The 17609-nt window shown below is 43.4% G+C and overlaps 1 pseudogene; it reads left to right on the forward strand.

Annotated features, from left to right (window-relative positions):
* Positions 1–11844: 11844 nt before the first annotated feature.
* On the forward strand, positions 11845–15993 carry LOC106901024 (annotated as a pseudogene).
* Positions 15994–17609: the final 1616 nt, after the last annotated feature.

Genomic DNA, 17609 nt, shown 5'->3' on the forward strand with positions numbered 1-17609 from the left:
AACCATCCAGGTCAAAAGTTCCCTCATTAAAATAAAGGTGCCTCCCCCTGATGCTTTTTCCTAAAGTCAGATTAAGTCCTCTGTCTGACTCACATTGTGCTGCTCACACAGCTGAGTCAGGGCTAAGGAAGTGGGCAAAACCCATAGAGAAGTAGTTGCAAAGCCTGTAAGTTGAGTATTGCTGCTCAAGACAACACATCATGAGTAAGCAGCCTTGGTATGTAGTTGGCAGCAATGGTCATGGCTCACCCAACCCGTCCTTGGCAGGTGAGAAGCAGTGCCTGGCAGCCTCTACCCTCCTCCATGCCCCCATGGGGGTCAGCGGGTGACGCGTTGGTCCAAGGGTGGGGGGTATTGCCATGCCAGGGCGCCTGCTGGGCTACCCCCAAAGCTGAGGGCTCCTTCTGTTGACCAGCCTAGACCTCGGTGCCTCGCCAGATGCCAAAGGCAGGGCAGGTAAAGCTTGCCCGGAGTGGTCCAACTTGGGGATGTGGATATTTAACATGTTTTCTGAAGTCCCCTTTTGCCACTGAGTCTTTAAGGTGAAAAAAGATGAGAAAGACTCACTGGCTGAACACAATCATACCCGCATTTTTGTGTTTCATCAGCTTTTTCCAGATGCAATGTTCTCTGCAAGGGTCAGTGGCTCTGTAAAAATGGGAATGACATTATTAAAAAAAAAAAAAGTGCGAACCGCCCTCACAGACAAAACCAACAAAATGAAATCTCAGACCACTTCGGATTTGTAACACTGTGCACAAATACCCGTGCGTACATTTCTTCTGTTAAAACTCCTTGCTGAGATAAAACAATGTTGCTTAAATTAAAAATTACCTCAGTTTTGCACTGAAAACTTTTGCTGTAGATAGTGAATTAAAATTGCACATTGTGCATAGTAAGGAGACACATGAAAGTTTTTTGCCAAAGAAACTTTGATAGACTTAAGACGCTGTGGCAGCCACAACTACGTTTTTGTTTACATTTCAGGAAAAGTAATTTCCTGTCAATCTGGCCAGGCTCGGAGAGTGGGAGTATTTGCAAACACAGGTTACTCTAAAAATAAGTTGGAAACCATAGTTCTGTACACTTCGAAGAACGACAATGGCTGAGAACAATACAGCTTCTCAGGGACAAAAGTCCAATCCTTCAAAAAACTCAAGGAAAACAAATGATGTCATATGCTGCTTAATGAGATTAAAGCCACTAAGTTGTTCTTATTCAGCAATGGCTCCACGTGCTTTCCACATACCATAGAACGCAGCCGTAAGGAGCAGTTAGAGGTCACACTAGAAAAGGGGGAGAGCTCTTTGGGTAGCTTCCCTAAGTGAGTCTGCGTTTGAGATTTAACTTTGCTGCTTTTAATGGTTACAAAACAGCAGCTCCTCCCTTGTTTAATGTCACCAGAGTAATTTCAAGGTAGCATTTTTCCAATTCAATGAATACCTCGTTGAAGCTGCAATAAGAAAACAAGGGGATGCGTGTACGTGTGTGTTAATATGCACACATATCTACATGTACGTGTGCATATGAATGAGCATATGCGTGTGTATATTGTGATACACGTGTCTGTGAGTCTGACCCAGAAGCAGCAGAAGGGTTTTGAGGGGCGCAAGGCTTTGTTTTCTGCCTGGTGGGAAGAAGCTGGGAGGCAGCTGTGTAACCCTATAGCTTGGCACGTATGGCCGCTGCTGCCGTGGGGATTATTCCTATTATGTAACCGCGTTTGGATGGGAAGCTAACAGCATCTAACAGGCTAAAAATAAGCAGACTTCTGTAATTTCAAAGGACAGTATTTTAAACTTTGCTCATGCGGCTGCTCCTATTTCAACAATAAATGTGGCCTTTTCAAACATGTTATTTATTTTTTTACTAGGATGATATTTTACCACATTGGCAGCTTGTTTTCCCAGAGAGAGTCAGAGCTCCTTTCTCATCTTTCCATTACAGCAAGAACTCTCCTGGCTTTTATTTAAGGTGCTCTCCAGTATCTGCGAGAAGCAAAGCAGCCCAGAGTATCAGTCCTGGTTTTTCTCCTCAGACAGCCAAGCACTCTGACATTCGCGGGCAGCTTTCGGAAAAATGATGTTTGTTTCCATGCTAGTAATAACCTTCTCAGTCAATTAGACAGCAGATTATTAAGAGCATTTTTTATATTGCCCCTTCAGATGCTGGGTTTCCAGGGCCAAACAAAAAGCATTTAGATTTCACTTTCCTGAAGTTGCTCCTTACCTTGGCATTGTGTCCACTCACCCTGTACGTCCCATGGGAAGGAGGGAGGTAACCTATGGAAACCCTATGGGGCTGATGCCTCACTTCTCGCCTGCAACAGGGGCAGTGGGTTGTGTACACAGAAGGCAGCTGGGTTTTCTTCAGCTGACACTCCCTTTCACTTTATGTTGTTGCCCCTGTCCCCCATGTTCGGCTGCTCCTGCCTCTCCACATCGGGGAGCTTCAAGAGGAGCATTTTAAAGCCCAGGGAATCTAGCTCTCCATTTCTGCACAGGGTTTCCCTATGAGGATGTGAAGAGAGGCTATTGCCAGGTATGCCCTCCACTGTGCTGGGTTGCCTTGGCTTCATGGGCATGAGGAGAACCAAAAAGTGCCCTACGCGGGAGAGCACAAGCACTGGCAGTGAGGTTGATCTTCCTCCTGCCCCTCCTCACCCTCATGGTGCTACACTGGGACCTGGGGATGGAGAGTGCTGCCCCCAGGGAGAGTTGCAACTGGCCTTGTGAGGGACAGGAGGGAGGCAGGGCCAGTGCATGCAACCACACAGCTCTATTGAAGGTGTTTCTTCAAGCCTGGTGAAACTGAGTCATGCACAATGATCCCACAAAGTCCTTGAGTATCTGCAATGGGAAGTGATGCTGATTGCATGGGGCTAATTAACACAAGCGTGAACTGAAGCCCTTCAGAAACTTTGGACTGCTCCATGGACAAGTACTCTCTTCTTAAGTCTCAGCATCAGACTTTATTTTGTGGAATTTGGACAAATAACAATTTTGCTAAACCTAGAAGTAGGGAAGTGGAAGACAAGCTCTCCCTGTGCCTCTGTAGGAATTCAGGTACTGATGTACTTTGATTTAGAAGAAGTAGTGATGTGTAAGCACCGTTGTTGCATTCATATCTCAGCAGCAATACTCAGCTCTGAGTATATTTAGATTAAAACCCAATAATCTTAGTAAAGATGCTAATTTGAATGGTAGAGTTACCTCACTTTTGACAGAAAGCACTTGATTTGTGATTTTCCAGAAACCAATCTCCTATTTTAATTTAAGTAGTGATTTCTCCACTCTTAAAGGGGCACAACCTCATCCAGTGTGAGAAGGTATATCTTTATTGATTTCCAGTAGCTGAAAAGCAGGCATGAAATATTCATGTTTGCTTTGTTCACGCTTGGATTTTTCCTTTTAGGCTGGAAGTAGTCCATTAGTTCCCAGTACCCACCAGCTGCCACAAGGACAGTCAGCAGCAGTTCCTCAGAACATCTCCTCTGTGCTCCCTGGGAAGCAGCAGGTCATACGGCAGCTGATGAGAGCTTGATGGGGAGGCTGCGGGGGGGCACAGCCACTGAGCCAGGCTCATTAGGTTTGTTCAAAGTCTCCATCCATACATGAGGCTTACTGAGGTTTACATGACTCCCGGCTTAAAATAATTGCAATAATCCCTTAGACTGACAACACTGAATTGTTGTATTTCCTCCAACAATAACATTTAGTTCTAATGTAATACTCAGCTGGTCGTGGTGGGAAATCAAACGGGATTTTCTGTTGTTGTGCTACAGCCATTCTGTAGGAGTAGGAAGAAAGGAATGTCACCCGAATCTGCTGGTGCTGGGTGCAAGCTGTAATCGCCCCAGTGTGCGTGTGGGTGTTTGTTCTGCACGGTGAGGGGGCACGATCTTATCCCAGTGCAAACACAAAGCAACTCTGCTGGACTCCCGGGCAAGTCAGTGGGAGGGGAGGCAGCGCCTTCCTATTGTGCGGGGTTAACCTTTTGTTTAATTTCTGAGGAGGACATGCTCAGCACACCAACCATCATTTATTTAGCTTTCAGTTAGGATTTACCATACAATTCAATCAGGAAAGCTACTTCTTAAAAGAATCAGTTCAATACCATTTAAAATGCTATGGGGAATAAGAGTAAATCTACACTAATCTGTTGGCATTTGATCTTTTCTCTCAGTAACCTCAGAAATATAGGAAAAAGCAGGTGGTAACAACATAACACGAAGCCCATATCTGGTCCTTGCTGAACGGATCCACCATGTGCTCAGGAGCTCCCTGGAGAGAGAGAGCACAAACAGATCTGATGCCTTAAAATGGGGTCCCACTTTTTTTCTAACGCAGCCTGAAGTCAGGTAGATGGCTACGCTGTCTTGGGGTCCTCTAAGCACATCTCCCAAACATGGCTTTTCGCAGTGTGGGTATTTCGAACTGCAGATAAATGAGCAGTGTGGCAGGGAACCTTGGCATCTTGGGAGTCAGCTTAAGTCAGCTCCTGAACACAGTCATCACATCTTGAGGCTGACGTACTCTCAAAGAATGTGAATCTCCTTGCTTTGCTCATAGTATAATGCATGTAATGTGATAACAATGCAGACCACTCAGACTATTTGAGGATTCAGGCCATTATGCTGATTCTATAGTATAAGCATCCATAATATAGTTCCTTTTTGGAAAAAGGGGATACTGGAAAATCTTTGGGCTTAAAATGGGGAAAATCATGGTATGGAGCACTGAGAACCTTGCCAGGCTGGACACAGGCCAAAGAAGATTTGTGATTATTTCAGTGTAGGCCAGAAAATGACCCAGTGACTGGCACCAAGAGCATCAGGGAAGTACAAGCTAAGCATAAAGACTGATTTTATGGATGTTTCAGTGAGCCATTAACTCAATCCATCAAACCATCTGCCTTTTTGCTAACACTAAGCATAAGTCTAATCTTCCAGACTGGACAACTGTCAGGTGTAATTGCCTGCAGATGAGAGACAACTCTGAAGCATGAAGCGGAGGAGAAGTAAATAGCATAAGGACACTTGATCAGTTTTGTTAATTTCCCACATTCAGGAGGCCAACTATCTAGTCAGCCACCAGAATACAACTGGTCTCACGTACATAATGAAAAAGTCCACATTGATGGCAAAGGGAGCTGAGATGATAGAGGCCAGGTGACTGTCTTAATGAGCCCCATGCAGACATGGAGCTTGTCTGCTAAAATCTGCTCTCTTCTGTCAAGCAGTCCCAATCTTTCACCATAATATGTTAAATTTTACTAAAAAATTGCTATCAGTACCTTCCTCCTAACTTGACATATGTGTTTTAAAATGCTGAACTACAGCTTTTGATGCTTTATTCAGCTCATTACTTACAGATACTATGGGAAATATCTCTGCTGCAACAGATTCATACTTTAATTTGTAGCATTTTGAGGGTGCCCTGCCCTAAATCTAAAACACTATAAAATGTCCCTTGGCAGCCCATGCACTCCCAGCACCTTCATAAGGATCACTGCAGTAATGGGGTTTGAATCTCAGCTATAATAAGCCATCAGTGTTATTGGGTTAGTCAGATAATCGTAAGATGAGGTCCTGCTCCGTTTATATTATTCATTATGTTGCATATTGAGTCCCCTGCATTTACTAATACAGCAGAAATACTCCGCAGAATCTCATCAAGGCAAATCACTGAAGGATGCCCTGGTCTAATAAGCCCCCATCCATATGAAGAAAGGTAGAGGATGTCAGCAATGCATCTTCCCATACTGTCTTCCCTGAGGCTGCTGAAGCTCTGTGGCTGTGAGGGTCATCTCCTCTCTCACCAGCCCCTGAAAATGTTGCTTCCAAATCCAGACAGGCAGGGAGATCAAGATTCGCTGCTGAGAACATGACTTCTACTGGACAAACCTTGCTCCAGCCCATCAGACTTCTGAGTGTATTAGTTTTAGCTTTGCTGATAAAAAGTCAACAGAAGGATTATTCTGTAAAAATCCAGGGATTTTATTGGATGTCTGTGGGTGTGAAAATTCTTGTTTCAAACCCCATGCACGTCTTTGATAAGGGTATTTGGCAATCAGCTTGCCTGTTGAGACAGACAGGGCAAAGCCCATACAGGTTGTGCTGCGTCAATACCATGTTGTTGCAATAACGTTAACCAGAAAGGAGAAAAGATCATTGTTTTTATTCATCATTTGCAATTTTTCTAATCCCTTGGTATGAATAGTATAACGTCACTGGAGGAGGATTTTTGTTACAAGATAAATGCCAAAGCTTGAAAGTACATTCTTGAGCTCTAGATTAATTGGGTAGTGGGGTACGGGGTTTGTATAATCTGATAAATGCTTCATCTTTTCCTTATCATTTAGCCAGCTATTTTTTTCCAGCAGACTTGAACAGTCTGGTTCAAGTATTTTTTATGTCTATTTGACTCAAAACTCCCTGTTTTAAACTGATTTTGCTTAGTCTTAGTTAGAACTGTTTGTTGTCTAATAAAGACATATGGTTTCTAATTTTTCCCTGTTGGGAGAAAATGCCCACTGTACATTTTTACTGTCAGATGGTCATCAAGATGGGCTGCCTTCATGTTGCTTTGGTTTACAGATTAAATTATAATTAGCAGAAGGGGTATAAATGCATACATTCATCCTGTTTTTTTTCAACTATGAGAGATACAAATGAAAGAAATATCAAGCAAAAAGAGGAGAATTTTTTAGTGTGTTGTAATCCTGCACAATTAGAAGCAAATTTGAAAAGCCTGGATAAAGGGAAAAATACTGAGCAGAACATAGTCTGGGCATAGGACAGCCTTTCTGTATGCTGCAAACAAGTGGCTTCGGAGCCTGCCCCCAGCTGGACTGTGTGTGCTTGTGTGATGGCTAAATGCATCAAATGGAATAAAATCAAAAGTTGGCAAACCTCAGTCATTTGCCCCTACACAGAGTACAAAATGGTAACTGTTTCCTCCTTAATAATAGAGCAACAACAAATATCTTTCTGTGTTACGTCCCTGTTATGGTTTGAAGAACTCACAACAATTTATTATTGTTTAGACAATTATTTTGTCACCCGATGACCCCTCCCCACCCAGGAAGGGGAATCAGGAAAAAACAAGGAGACACGAGGGCTGAAATGTAAACCCATTTAACAGAATAATACTAAATAATTAACATTAATAATAATAAAGAACCAATATTGATCCCAATACCAGTATAAAACACGCAAGGATTATACTCAGCCCATGATGTCAGCAGGAAGCTGTGCACTCCCAGCAGGGGACAGCAAATGTCAGACACTGCAGGAGCTAAGGCTTCGGGATGCAAGGTAGGGCTCAGGGGTCCAGCACTGGGGCCAGAAGTTCTCAAGATCACAGCTGTCAAAGGAGGGAAAAACTCCTCAGCAAACTTTCTAATTTATATTGAATGTGACGTTCATAGTGTGGAATAATCCTGTTGGCCAGATTGGGTCAAGTGCCCAGGTCTTGCTCCTCCTCATCTGTGCGTCTGGTGAGAGTGAAAACACTGAGACCTTGAAACCCGCTTGCCATAGCTGGCTATAAAGTAAATATTTTCACAGATTCAGACGCTAAGGCCTTCTAAAAATGCAGTTTTCCCTAGCATTAGAAGAGTCCTTACTCAAAAGTAAAATTACTGAAAGGGAAATTAATCCTGTGTCGCTCAAACCAGGACAGTCCCCCATGAAAGGGAGATCTGCCACTTCCCTGCAGCCTTCAGTAACCTATAGTGGTACTATTACTGTTGTTGTTTTATTATTATTATTGTTGTTGTTATTATTATTATTAGCAGCAGCAGCTTGAGGTTACTGCCTCTCCCATGTGTCGGCTCTGAGGGCCTTGGAGCAGCAAATCAGTGTATCCAGTAAAACATGGGGTAATTACACCCCCCTGAGGAGGGACGCACTGACCCACGGCATGGAGCAGTGCTGAGCCTCCCCACTTCCCACCAGTGGGCAGACCCCAGAAAAAGCAGCCCCCAGAGAGCCCGGTGGGTTACGGTGCAGCCTGGCTGGGCAGTGCTGGGCCTGCCTGCCCCAGGGTTTGTGGTGCAGGGGGAGATGCCATGAGATGCCCCAGAGCATGGGTGGTCGCCAAGCAGGCTGCTGATGTGCTGTGCCAAACGACACAGATCCTGCTTAGGAAGCACTCCCTGCAACCTGGGGTAAAACACCCAAGGGATGTGCCCAGGCTGGCTAGTGACACCTCCCCATCCAGGCTGTGACAGGCGCAGGAGCAGAGGGGCAGGATGGTGGTACAGCTCTTCACAGGGGGAGCTCAACAGGCTGCAAAGAAGAATGACATTCCGCAATTTGAAAAATAAAAAACAATTGTAGGGATTTGCTGCCCTCTGGCAGGATTTTCTTACAGCTCTGATTTTCTGTGAACTGTGAGAGCAGTACTCAGTGATGATGCTCCAGCACAGCAAGGTTTCTGTATTTCGCAGTTGGTTTTAGGCAAAGCAGAGTGACCTGCTGGGCACCACTGGCCTCCCTGCAGCACTCCTGGAAAGTCCATGCTGATCCAGGCAAGGGCTGGTGTGAGCTGTTGGGCCAGCAGGAGCATTGTTTAGACAATTATTTTGTCACCCGATGACCCCTCCCCACCCAGGAAGGGGAATCAGGAAAAAACAAGGAGACACGAGGGCTGAAATGTAAACCCATTTAACAGAATAATACTAAATAATTAACATTAATAATAATAAAGAACCAATATTGATCCCAATACCAATATAAAACACGCAAGGATTATACTCAGCCCATGATGTCAGCAGGAAGCTGTGCACTCCCAGCAGGGGACAGCAAATGTCAGACACTGCAGGAGCTAAGGCTTCGGGATGCAAGGTAGGGCTCAGGGGTCCAGCACTGGGGCCAGAAGTTCTCAAGATCACAGCCGTCAAAGGAGGGAAAAACTCCTCAGCAAACTTTCTAATTTATATTGAATGTGACGTTCATAGTGTGGAATAATCCTGTTGGCCAGATTGGGTCAAGTGCCCAGGTCTTGCTCCTCCTCATCTGTGCGTCTGGTGAGAGTGAAAACACTGAGACCTTGAAACCCGCTTGCCATAGCTGGCTATAAAGTAAATATTTTCACAGATTCAGACGCTAAGGCCTTCTAAAAATGCAGTTTTCCCTAGCATTAGAAGAGTCCTTACTCAAAAGTAAAATTACTGAAAGGGAAATTAATCCTGTGTCGCTCAAACCAGGACAGTCCCCCATGAAAGGGAGATCTGCCACTTCCCTGCAGCCTTCAGTAACCTATAGTGGTACTATTACTGTTGTTGTTTTATTATTATTATTGTTGTTGTTATTATTATTATTAGCAGCAGCAGCTTGAGGTTACTGCCTCTCCCATGTGTCGGCTCTGAGGGCCTTGGAGCAGCAAATCAGTGTATCCAGTAAAACATGGGGTAATTACACCCCCCTGAGGAGGGACGCACTGACCCACGGCATGGAGCAGTGCTGAGCCTCCCCACTTCCCACCAGTGGGCAGACCCCAGAAAAAGCAGCCCCCAGAGAGCCCGGTGGGTTACGGTGCAGCCTGGCTGGGCAGTGCTGGGCCTGCCTGCCCCAGGGTTTGTGGTGCAGGGGGAGATGCCATGAGATGCCCCAGAGCATGGGTGGTCGCCAAGCAGGCTGCTGATGTGCTGTGCCAAACGACACAGATCCTGCTTAGGAAGCACTCCCTGCAACCTGGGGTAAAACACCCAAGGGATGTGCCCAGGCTGGCTAGTGACACCTCCCCATCCAGGCTGTGACAGGCGCAGGAGCAGAGGGGCAGGATGGTGGTACAGCTCTTCACAGGGGGAGCTCAACAGGCTGCAAAGAAGAATGACATTCCGCAATTTGAAAAATAAAAAACAATTGTAGGGATTTGCTGCCCTCTGGCAGGATTTTCTTACAGCTCTGATTTTCTGTGAACTGTGAGAGCAGTACTCAGTGATGATGCTCCAGCACAGCAAGGTTTCTGTATTTCGCAGTTGGTTTTAGGCAAAGCAGAGTGACCTGCTGGGCACCACTGGCCTCCCTGCAGCACTCCTGGAAAGTCCATGCTGATCCAGGCAAGGGCTGGTGTGAGCTGTTGGGCCAGCAGGAGCCCCCTGTCCCTTCTCTCCATCCCTCTGGGGGAGATGTGTCAGCAAGCCTGACTTCCTAAATCTGGTCCTTTGGTTGGTTGTCTCCTTGCAAGAAGAAGCCGATCATCTTCCAGCTTTGGCTGTACATCTTTCTAGCAAGAAACTTCAGTTTGGCCTCCAATCCTGACAAGCCCGAAGTGGCTTTGCTGAGTTTGATTTATTGGTATGGTATGTTTTTTTCTCAGAGATACTCAGTAAGACGGGCTGATTTTCATTAACACCATTTTCCAAAAGGCCTATTAATGCTGATATGGCACCTGTGGATATATGGACAGTGGTTTGGGAAACCCGGGCCTTCCCTTCACTAAACACAAAATATTGTGAGTCTCATGGGGTGAGATTTCTCTGATGAAACATTGAGTTCTGCAGTGTCTACACTGTACTGCATTGGTTCTACAGACTGTCTGCCTGGTCAGCAGGAGGAACAGGCACATCTTGAACACTTCAGAGCGCTGTGATGTCTCACTGTTGGATGACTGTATCCTAAAAGCACTCATGGCTTATTAAAAATACCTAGGCTGGCTACCTTGGATGTTGATATTTTTGCTGCAGGTACCTGAATTTAGGTCATGCCAGTCGTATCCTAAATAACAAAGAAATTGAGGAATGGGGAGGTCCAGAAAAGTACCCCAGGTACACAGCTATGACTGATTGGTTTTCTGCTTTGAGATAAAGGAAGGATAACATATATGAGCTATACCCATCAGAATATGTAACAGTCTGGCTGCCCATATTAAACCCATGATCCTCAGCTCCTGCAGATGACAATCCCAGGAGAGATAAACAGGTAGGCAAGGACAGAGGAAGATGAACAAGCTGCATACTATTTCCCTAGGGTTTTGAATGCAGTGGGGAGCCTGGAGTTGCAGGGTGGATAATACTTTCCCTCTCTTACATATGATATAAGTATCTAGTTTTTTGTGGTTATCTGGGTTTTTTTCCGCTTAATACTCACATAATCAGCAGAGACCTTGTGACTAACGATTCTGCTCGTAGCACTGGCCACAAGCCTTAGCATCAAAGCCCACATTGTACAATGCAGTACTGCGCAGAGCTATCGTAGCTGATCTGGAAGGCACTAGCTCCATGTGATAGTACAACCATGCTAATAAATAGCGCAAAGCAAGCATTCATGGATCTGCTTTATAGCTATCAGGGGTTTGAACTTATATTCCCTTTATGGTACTGCACGATGACAGTGAAATATGTGTGCTTATTTAGAACTATTTGGAATATCTCTGGCTGGCACTGTACTAGACAGATCAGGGATATTCATGAAGCTGTGAAGATGGTGATAAAAGCCAAGGTTTGATTTTATAGTTACCTTTGTTATTATTGAGAGAGCTTGAAGAATAAGGAAACTATTTCTTCATCAACCTTTCCAACTGCAACAGCCCCAGCCACTAAGACATCCTGAGGCCCACTGAAGTGATGGCAACATCTTCGGTGATTTTAGTAATTGATTGATAAGACAAACAACTGTGGGTGTACTGACTTCCACAGACCTATGCTGATTTATTTCAGCTGGGAATCTGCCCCTTTATTTGAATTAGATTGCACCTACTTTGTTTCTTCAGTGTTAGCCACAGTAGAAGTGGTTGATACCAATTCATATAGCTATATATAGAAAAAGCACTAATACCTGTTCTATGATATTCTATGGACAAACTGGGAGATCTGTCTCACATTATTTCTTAAGTCATGAAAATACTGCCTGAAAATGGGATACGGTTATGCATCATTCACCTTTCAGCCTCTGGCATGGCTCTGCGTAGCAGTCATCTGGATTTCCCTTGCTATGAAAACTGCCCGACAACTGGTTTGGGAGAGGAAGACTTTCACAGTCACCTGACAGACCTCTGCTCCCTGAGGTATGATATCGTACTGAACCTGGAAATGTTCCCTATAATTGAAAGCCCATTAGCTAAAGCAAGAGGGCAGAACATGATCATATTTTATTTCAATAGGCTCCGCTATTATCCTTGGTACACATCACAGGAGGTCCCTGTTAATGATGGCCCACATCATTGCAAACTTCAATTTGCAAACTCATCTGGAAAAAGCGGGCCGGGACATTAACTATCACATCCCAGCTAAGGACTTAATGGATTAGCTGTTGTAGACTGGAGTGCTGAAGACCTCAGTGGACCGGCAACTGGGATGCAGAAGATCATCCAGGAAACTCATAACTGAAATGGAAAGGAATATTTCAGCAAATTGAAATGTTGAACATTTATCCAGACTTTCCTTTGAAGACAGTGCAACAGCTTTTATGAAGGAAACAACTGCATTAGGAATGAAAAGCAGACCAAAGGTCTGTAGGGATGCTATTTATACCCTGACTGTCACAATTACAGTTTCCGTGATCAGAACTACACTGATTCCTGTCCAAAAAGTGAAGTTTTGAGGAACAATGAACTTTCCTGGCTCTGGGATAGCAGTGCAGCCTTGTATCCTTCCAATGGCATTAAGAAATCCTTTGGAAATAGTCAAAACATTTTGAATTTTTCTCAGTTTAGGGTGAATGAGTCCATAAGGATTACCTCCATGACATCCCAAGATTATGCTTCACCAGTATTTGTGTATCCTTGACTAGGTTATAGAGATGAACCTTTATTATTTCTCTCTGTGGTAAGCTTTTCCTGGAACAATGTGGGCTGCATTTATGCTTTAACCATTCTTGCAGATGGTGCATCCGAATGGAAATCCTCCTACTTGTGCCAGCTCTGCTGGTTCATGTTAATTGTCCACATGCCTTAAAGAGCACAATGTTCTGAAGAAAAAATGCAGCCCCAAATACCTATTTTTATTTTTTTTTTTGCTTTGAATCATCACTGTGCCATATTCAAACGTGCATTTGAATGAATTAAAAGGAATTCAGCAATTTGATGTAGTATGTAGGAAGTGGTTAATACATTAATCCTCTCCGATGTACTTTCTTCTGCTCAGGTATGCAATCATTAACTAATCCCCAGGCAGCTGCCCCTTTCATAGTAGGGAAACTGAGGCAGAGATGTTAGCAACTTGCTCAATGTTACGTCAGAATGGGAAATTGAAATCAGCAGTCTTTCTGCATGCCTGCATCTCAAAAACATTTAATTTAGTTCCATACCTACCTCAGAGCAGGCAAATGGTGCAGCAGAACCAAGGATTGCTCACATCAGCTGAAAATACACACAGTATTTTCAAGATAAATATCTTACCCTAGTCCTTCTTTGTGTGATTTTGGACATTCTTCCAGAAACTGGATGAAGACAGTAGGTTTCCTGTGGAAAGGTACATAGTCTGAAGACAGAACCTTGTCCGGAAAGAAGTATTAGCTTCCCCTCCTTTTAGGTCCCACTACTCACCTAGCACTGCCATCACCCACCACACTTCCCAGTAAAGGGCTGTGCTTCTCTCCATCTTGAAGGCAAATGCCTATTTTTAGGCATTAAAGGAGGTGCAGAGATCTGCTTTGGTGGTTTTATCCAGTTTGCCCTTCCTTAGCTTTGCAAGAAGAGGACAGATGGACATCAATAACTGCTGCAGGCCAGTGTGCATCCACTGTGCCCTTTTATGTCCAGTTTCCCCCTCTTTTCCCCTTCAGCCAACTGATTCCTGTGAAGTTTTTCTACTTTGATTCTTGATGCACTATGGCCCTCAATCTCCCTTAAACTGATGAAGTTGTCTAGGGAGTCACTAGCACATCAGTGGTCTTTCATCTTCAGTGCTTGTGGCATAGTAAGTCACTTGTGGCTGGTCCTTAATCACTGTTCAAGTTAAGGATAAACAACTGAGCACCAAATACCCTCTCCTTACAGACTGTGAGATGAGGAAAAGGTACAGCAAAAGACACATCTCTGAAACAAACTTAGAGCATGAAAATGGAAACCAAAGATTTGCCAAATGTTGCATTTTCCCTTTCATTTAAGGTTGCACAATGCCCACATTCTCCCTCCTATAGTGTGTGCCTATTTACAGTCACTTTTTGGAAGGGTTTTATAAGAGTGAGCTCCTAGGGAAAGCAGCAAGAACAATGCATGCCTTTGGAATCACAGCTTTCAAATTGGAGAGGGACTGGAAAACAGCTGATTGACATAGCAGAATGGCTCCCTCCTTCCCCTTATCAGCAAAAACAGAACAGAAAGAATGCTTTGGGGAATTCTCATGTTAAAAATCCCACCTTAATGAAAAGGTTTTTGTTGCTTCTAGTAATTGATGCCATATCAAATAATTATAATTAAATTTTGCATGAAAGTAAATTAAAATGCATTTTTTCCCAGTGTTTGTTCTCTTACTTATTACCAACATCTCAGGCAGTACATAGGTTTGCAACTTTTGTTTAATAGTCTTTGTACTCTAGACAGCAAATCTTTAGCCACAATAAAATATAGTTCACAGGGACAAGAATGAAAAGAAAATGTAGTCTGAGGAATAGCCACATAATGAACCACCGGATTAGTTTAGAAAAGCTGTGAAATGCTGAATTAGCCTGACATTGATGTCTTTACTCTTTTCACTGTAGCAAGATCTTATTAACGCTATCTGAGAGAGTGCCCTGGGAGCTGCAGGTATTATTATTTGGTGAGATATGAATTTAACTTCTTCAGAGGTAAGCCTGTGCCTGATTTAAATGCAACGTGTAAGATCCTCATTTTATCCTATTAATAGACACTGCCTGACTGCAGCAGTTGTGAGTACGCGGTACCAGCAGAGCTGACTGCTTAACCAGCCTTTGCTGTCCCCCCAAGTCAGGGTGACCATGAAATATGGTAAATTCTCCCAGGCTCAACAAGGTCTTGTGAGGCTTACAGGCGACCAGTGGTAGGGAAGGAAGCCAATGACTAATACCAGGCATTTTGCAGGGCAGTTCCTCAACGGTTATCATCCTGGTCAGGTTCCTTTCCAGCTGGATAAAACACTAGGAAATCACCTAGAGCCTGATTAGCACATCAGTCAGACCAGATTAGGTGTACCAGTGGTGCCCAGCAAATTGTCAGGTTATAGGAACTTTATTTGTGCCTGTCTGTGGGCAAGTAAAATGAAGCATGCTGATGGGATCAGATAGAGAGGCTTTGTATTACTTGGTATCAGTCCTAGCCACATTAAAATCAAAGACTGATTGAGGCTCTGTCATGTCCTGGAGTTTTCAGACAGCCACACATCAAACTTTGTCATGAGAAGAGACTTTGTCCTTAAAGCTGTGTGAAATGGGTGTTCTGAGCTGCATTTCTCCTGGCAGATAGTATAGAAAACCCAGCCAGCATGAGAATGAATGGCTGAAAATAAGTGTTCAGTTGTCCTCAGAAAATTACTTCAGCCAATTTTTGTAAATATTCGGCTGTGGTTTCTGTCAGAGTCAATGTGAATAGGAGGGTGAACTTCCTTCTAACTCAGTCAAGTGACAACGGCAAACCCCTGGAGCATCTCCATCAGCTCCGGACCCCCCTACTCTTGACATACAGCCATGTTGTTGTCACTTATGTTTCTTGCATACATCATGGCTTCTCCATAGCTCTACAGACAGTGGTGTTTTGTGAGGAGTGCAAGCTGCTAAGGCCTTTTGCACTTCAATTGGCTTCTGTTTTCTGTATAAAGCTTCCTAATAATCCTTTAAATTTGTCAAATTTAAGTTATCTTGAATTAATTAATTAATGAGGGCTGCTTACATATTGCATATTTTTCAGAATGTAAAAATTGAAAATAGAGTGGTTAGTTTCACGTCAGCTAAAATTTCATTTCTGTGATTTACAGAGTGATGGTGCAGAAGTGAAAAAATGTATTGATTCTGAATTAGGGCTCTGCACTATCAATGTCACAGCAGCAGCTGAGGTGTGCAGCGGGCATCTTTGTCAGGACAATGAATAACGTGTGTGAAGAACCTGGAAAATCTTGACATACCTGCATTTGAATCCTAAGAGCTTCCAGATAGATGCCTTGGAGGATCAAGGGTTTATTGTGAGAGGAGAAACATCAAATGAAGATCCGGAAATAATGGCAGAGACATTTGTCTGCCACTGTTAGCAGGTTTATGAAGGAACTGACTGTGGGGAAGACATAATCCAGACATAATTCATACCCTGCAGCTGTGCCCTGAGGTTTAATAAGACATGGAGAGAGTGGGGCACCTTGAAAGTCTACCCATATCTACCTCTTACTTGATGGCATTCAGGGTGGAGCATGCTCCCAGAAAGATGAAAGATGAGGGGAGGTTTCTAGTTTCTTTTCCATTTGAGTGAATTCAAGCCCATGTCTTTCCTCTTTCCTCAAAGTTCATACTTTGAGCCCTCACAAGAGAGAAAGGAATGAGAGAGTCAGGAGATCAGGTAGAAAGAGGACAACCCACATTCTGTTGATTAGTGTATTTACTGAGAAAGAAAAGTACATATTCTAATCCAACAACAAAGGGTCTTCCTGTTTTGTTTTGTTTGTTTGTTTGTTTGTTTTTTTTTAATGCCATGACTGTTTAAAATATAATTAATTAGTTGTGCTGGGAGCTGGAGCTCCATCTCAGCCAGGTCTACTTCCATCCTGAATCTATGCCAATACTCCAATGACTTTTAAATTTAAAGTTAATGAAAACACTCCAAGGCTATTATAGAGGTACAGTCAACAAGGATCAGGCAAGTTTATCATCTTTGACAAGAAACTTATTTATGTCCCAACTGCCATTGTAAGATCTGTCCTCTGGAACGGGTGGAAACGCTCCTAGGGCTCTCCCTCCTGTCAGCAGTGAGAAGAATGGCTTCTAGAGGTGACCATGAGCAGAAAACATACTTGGCACGTCTCCAGAGTACCCTGTGAACTTTCAGCTTCTCAACTTCCCAGCTTCCCAGAGGTTAAGTGTTCTTGAAAGAAAATTTACTTGAGTGAAACAATTACAAACCATTTATTAACAATATATAATAAAAGATGCATGTGCACACATATTATGTGAAATAATTGTGTCTTTGTATAAGAATAGACAAATAGCCATAAAATAAGTAAGGGATCTATGAGACCTATGCCCAGTTCCCCACTTTTTTCTGTTTGACCCAGGTGAAGGTTTGAAGCGTATCATCCAACTCCCATTGGCCTCCATTATCCCTTTTGTCTCAGAACCTTAAGGACCCCATCAGGCTTAGACATTTGTGATTTTGCACCTCTTAGAAGCTTCTCATTCTTCAAACATATGCTATTATCCTCATATCTAACCTCAGTGAGTTATTGCCATCATAACTATGTTAAACAAATGATTGTAAGGTGAACAAACACCATGTTAATAGAGCTCTTAGAGAAGCTGTATTAATAGAGAAAAACTCTCATTAATTTTTTTGACAGAATTCCATTGTAGAAAGAAATATTTTAAATTCCATTTAAGTTAGGGGAGACTGTGACTAAACCACAGCCAATCAATGAGAAATAAATTGAGTTTAGAATGATCCTTCTTTTTTTAAAAAAAGTATAAATTAAATGCAGGCTATTTCTTTCAAAAATAACTGAAG

This window comes from Calidris pugnax, unplaced genomic scaffold, assembly GCF_001431845.1.
Source record: "Calidris pugnax isolate Ruff unplaced genomic scaffold, ASM143184v1 scaffold44, whole genome shotgun sequence".
NCBI classification, from domain to species: domain Eukaryota; kingdom Metazoa; phylum Chordata; class Aves; order Charadriiformes; family Scolopacidae; genus Calidris; species Calidris pugnax.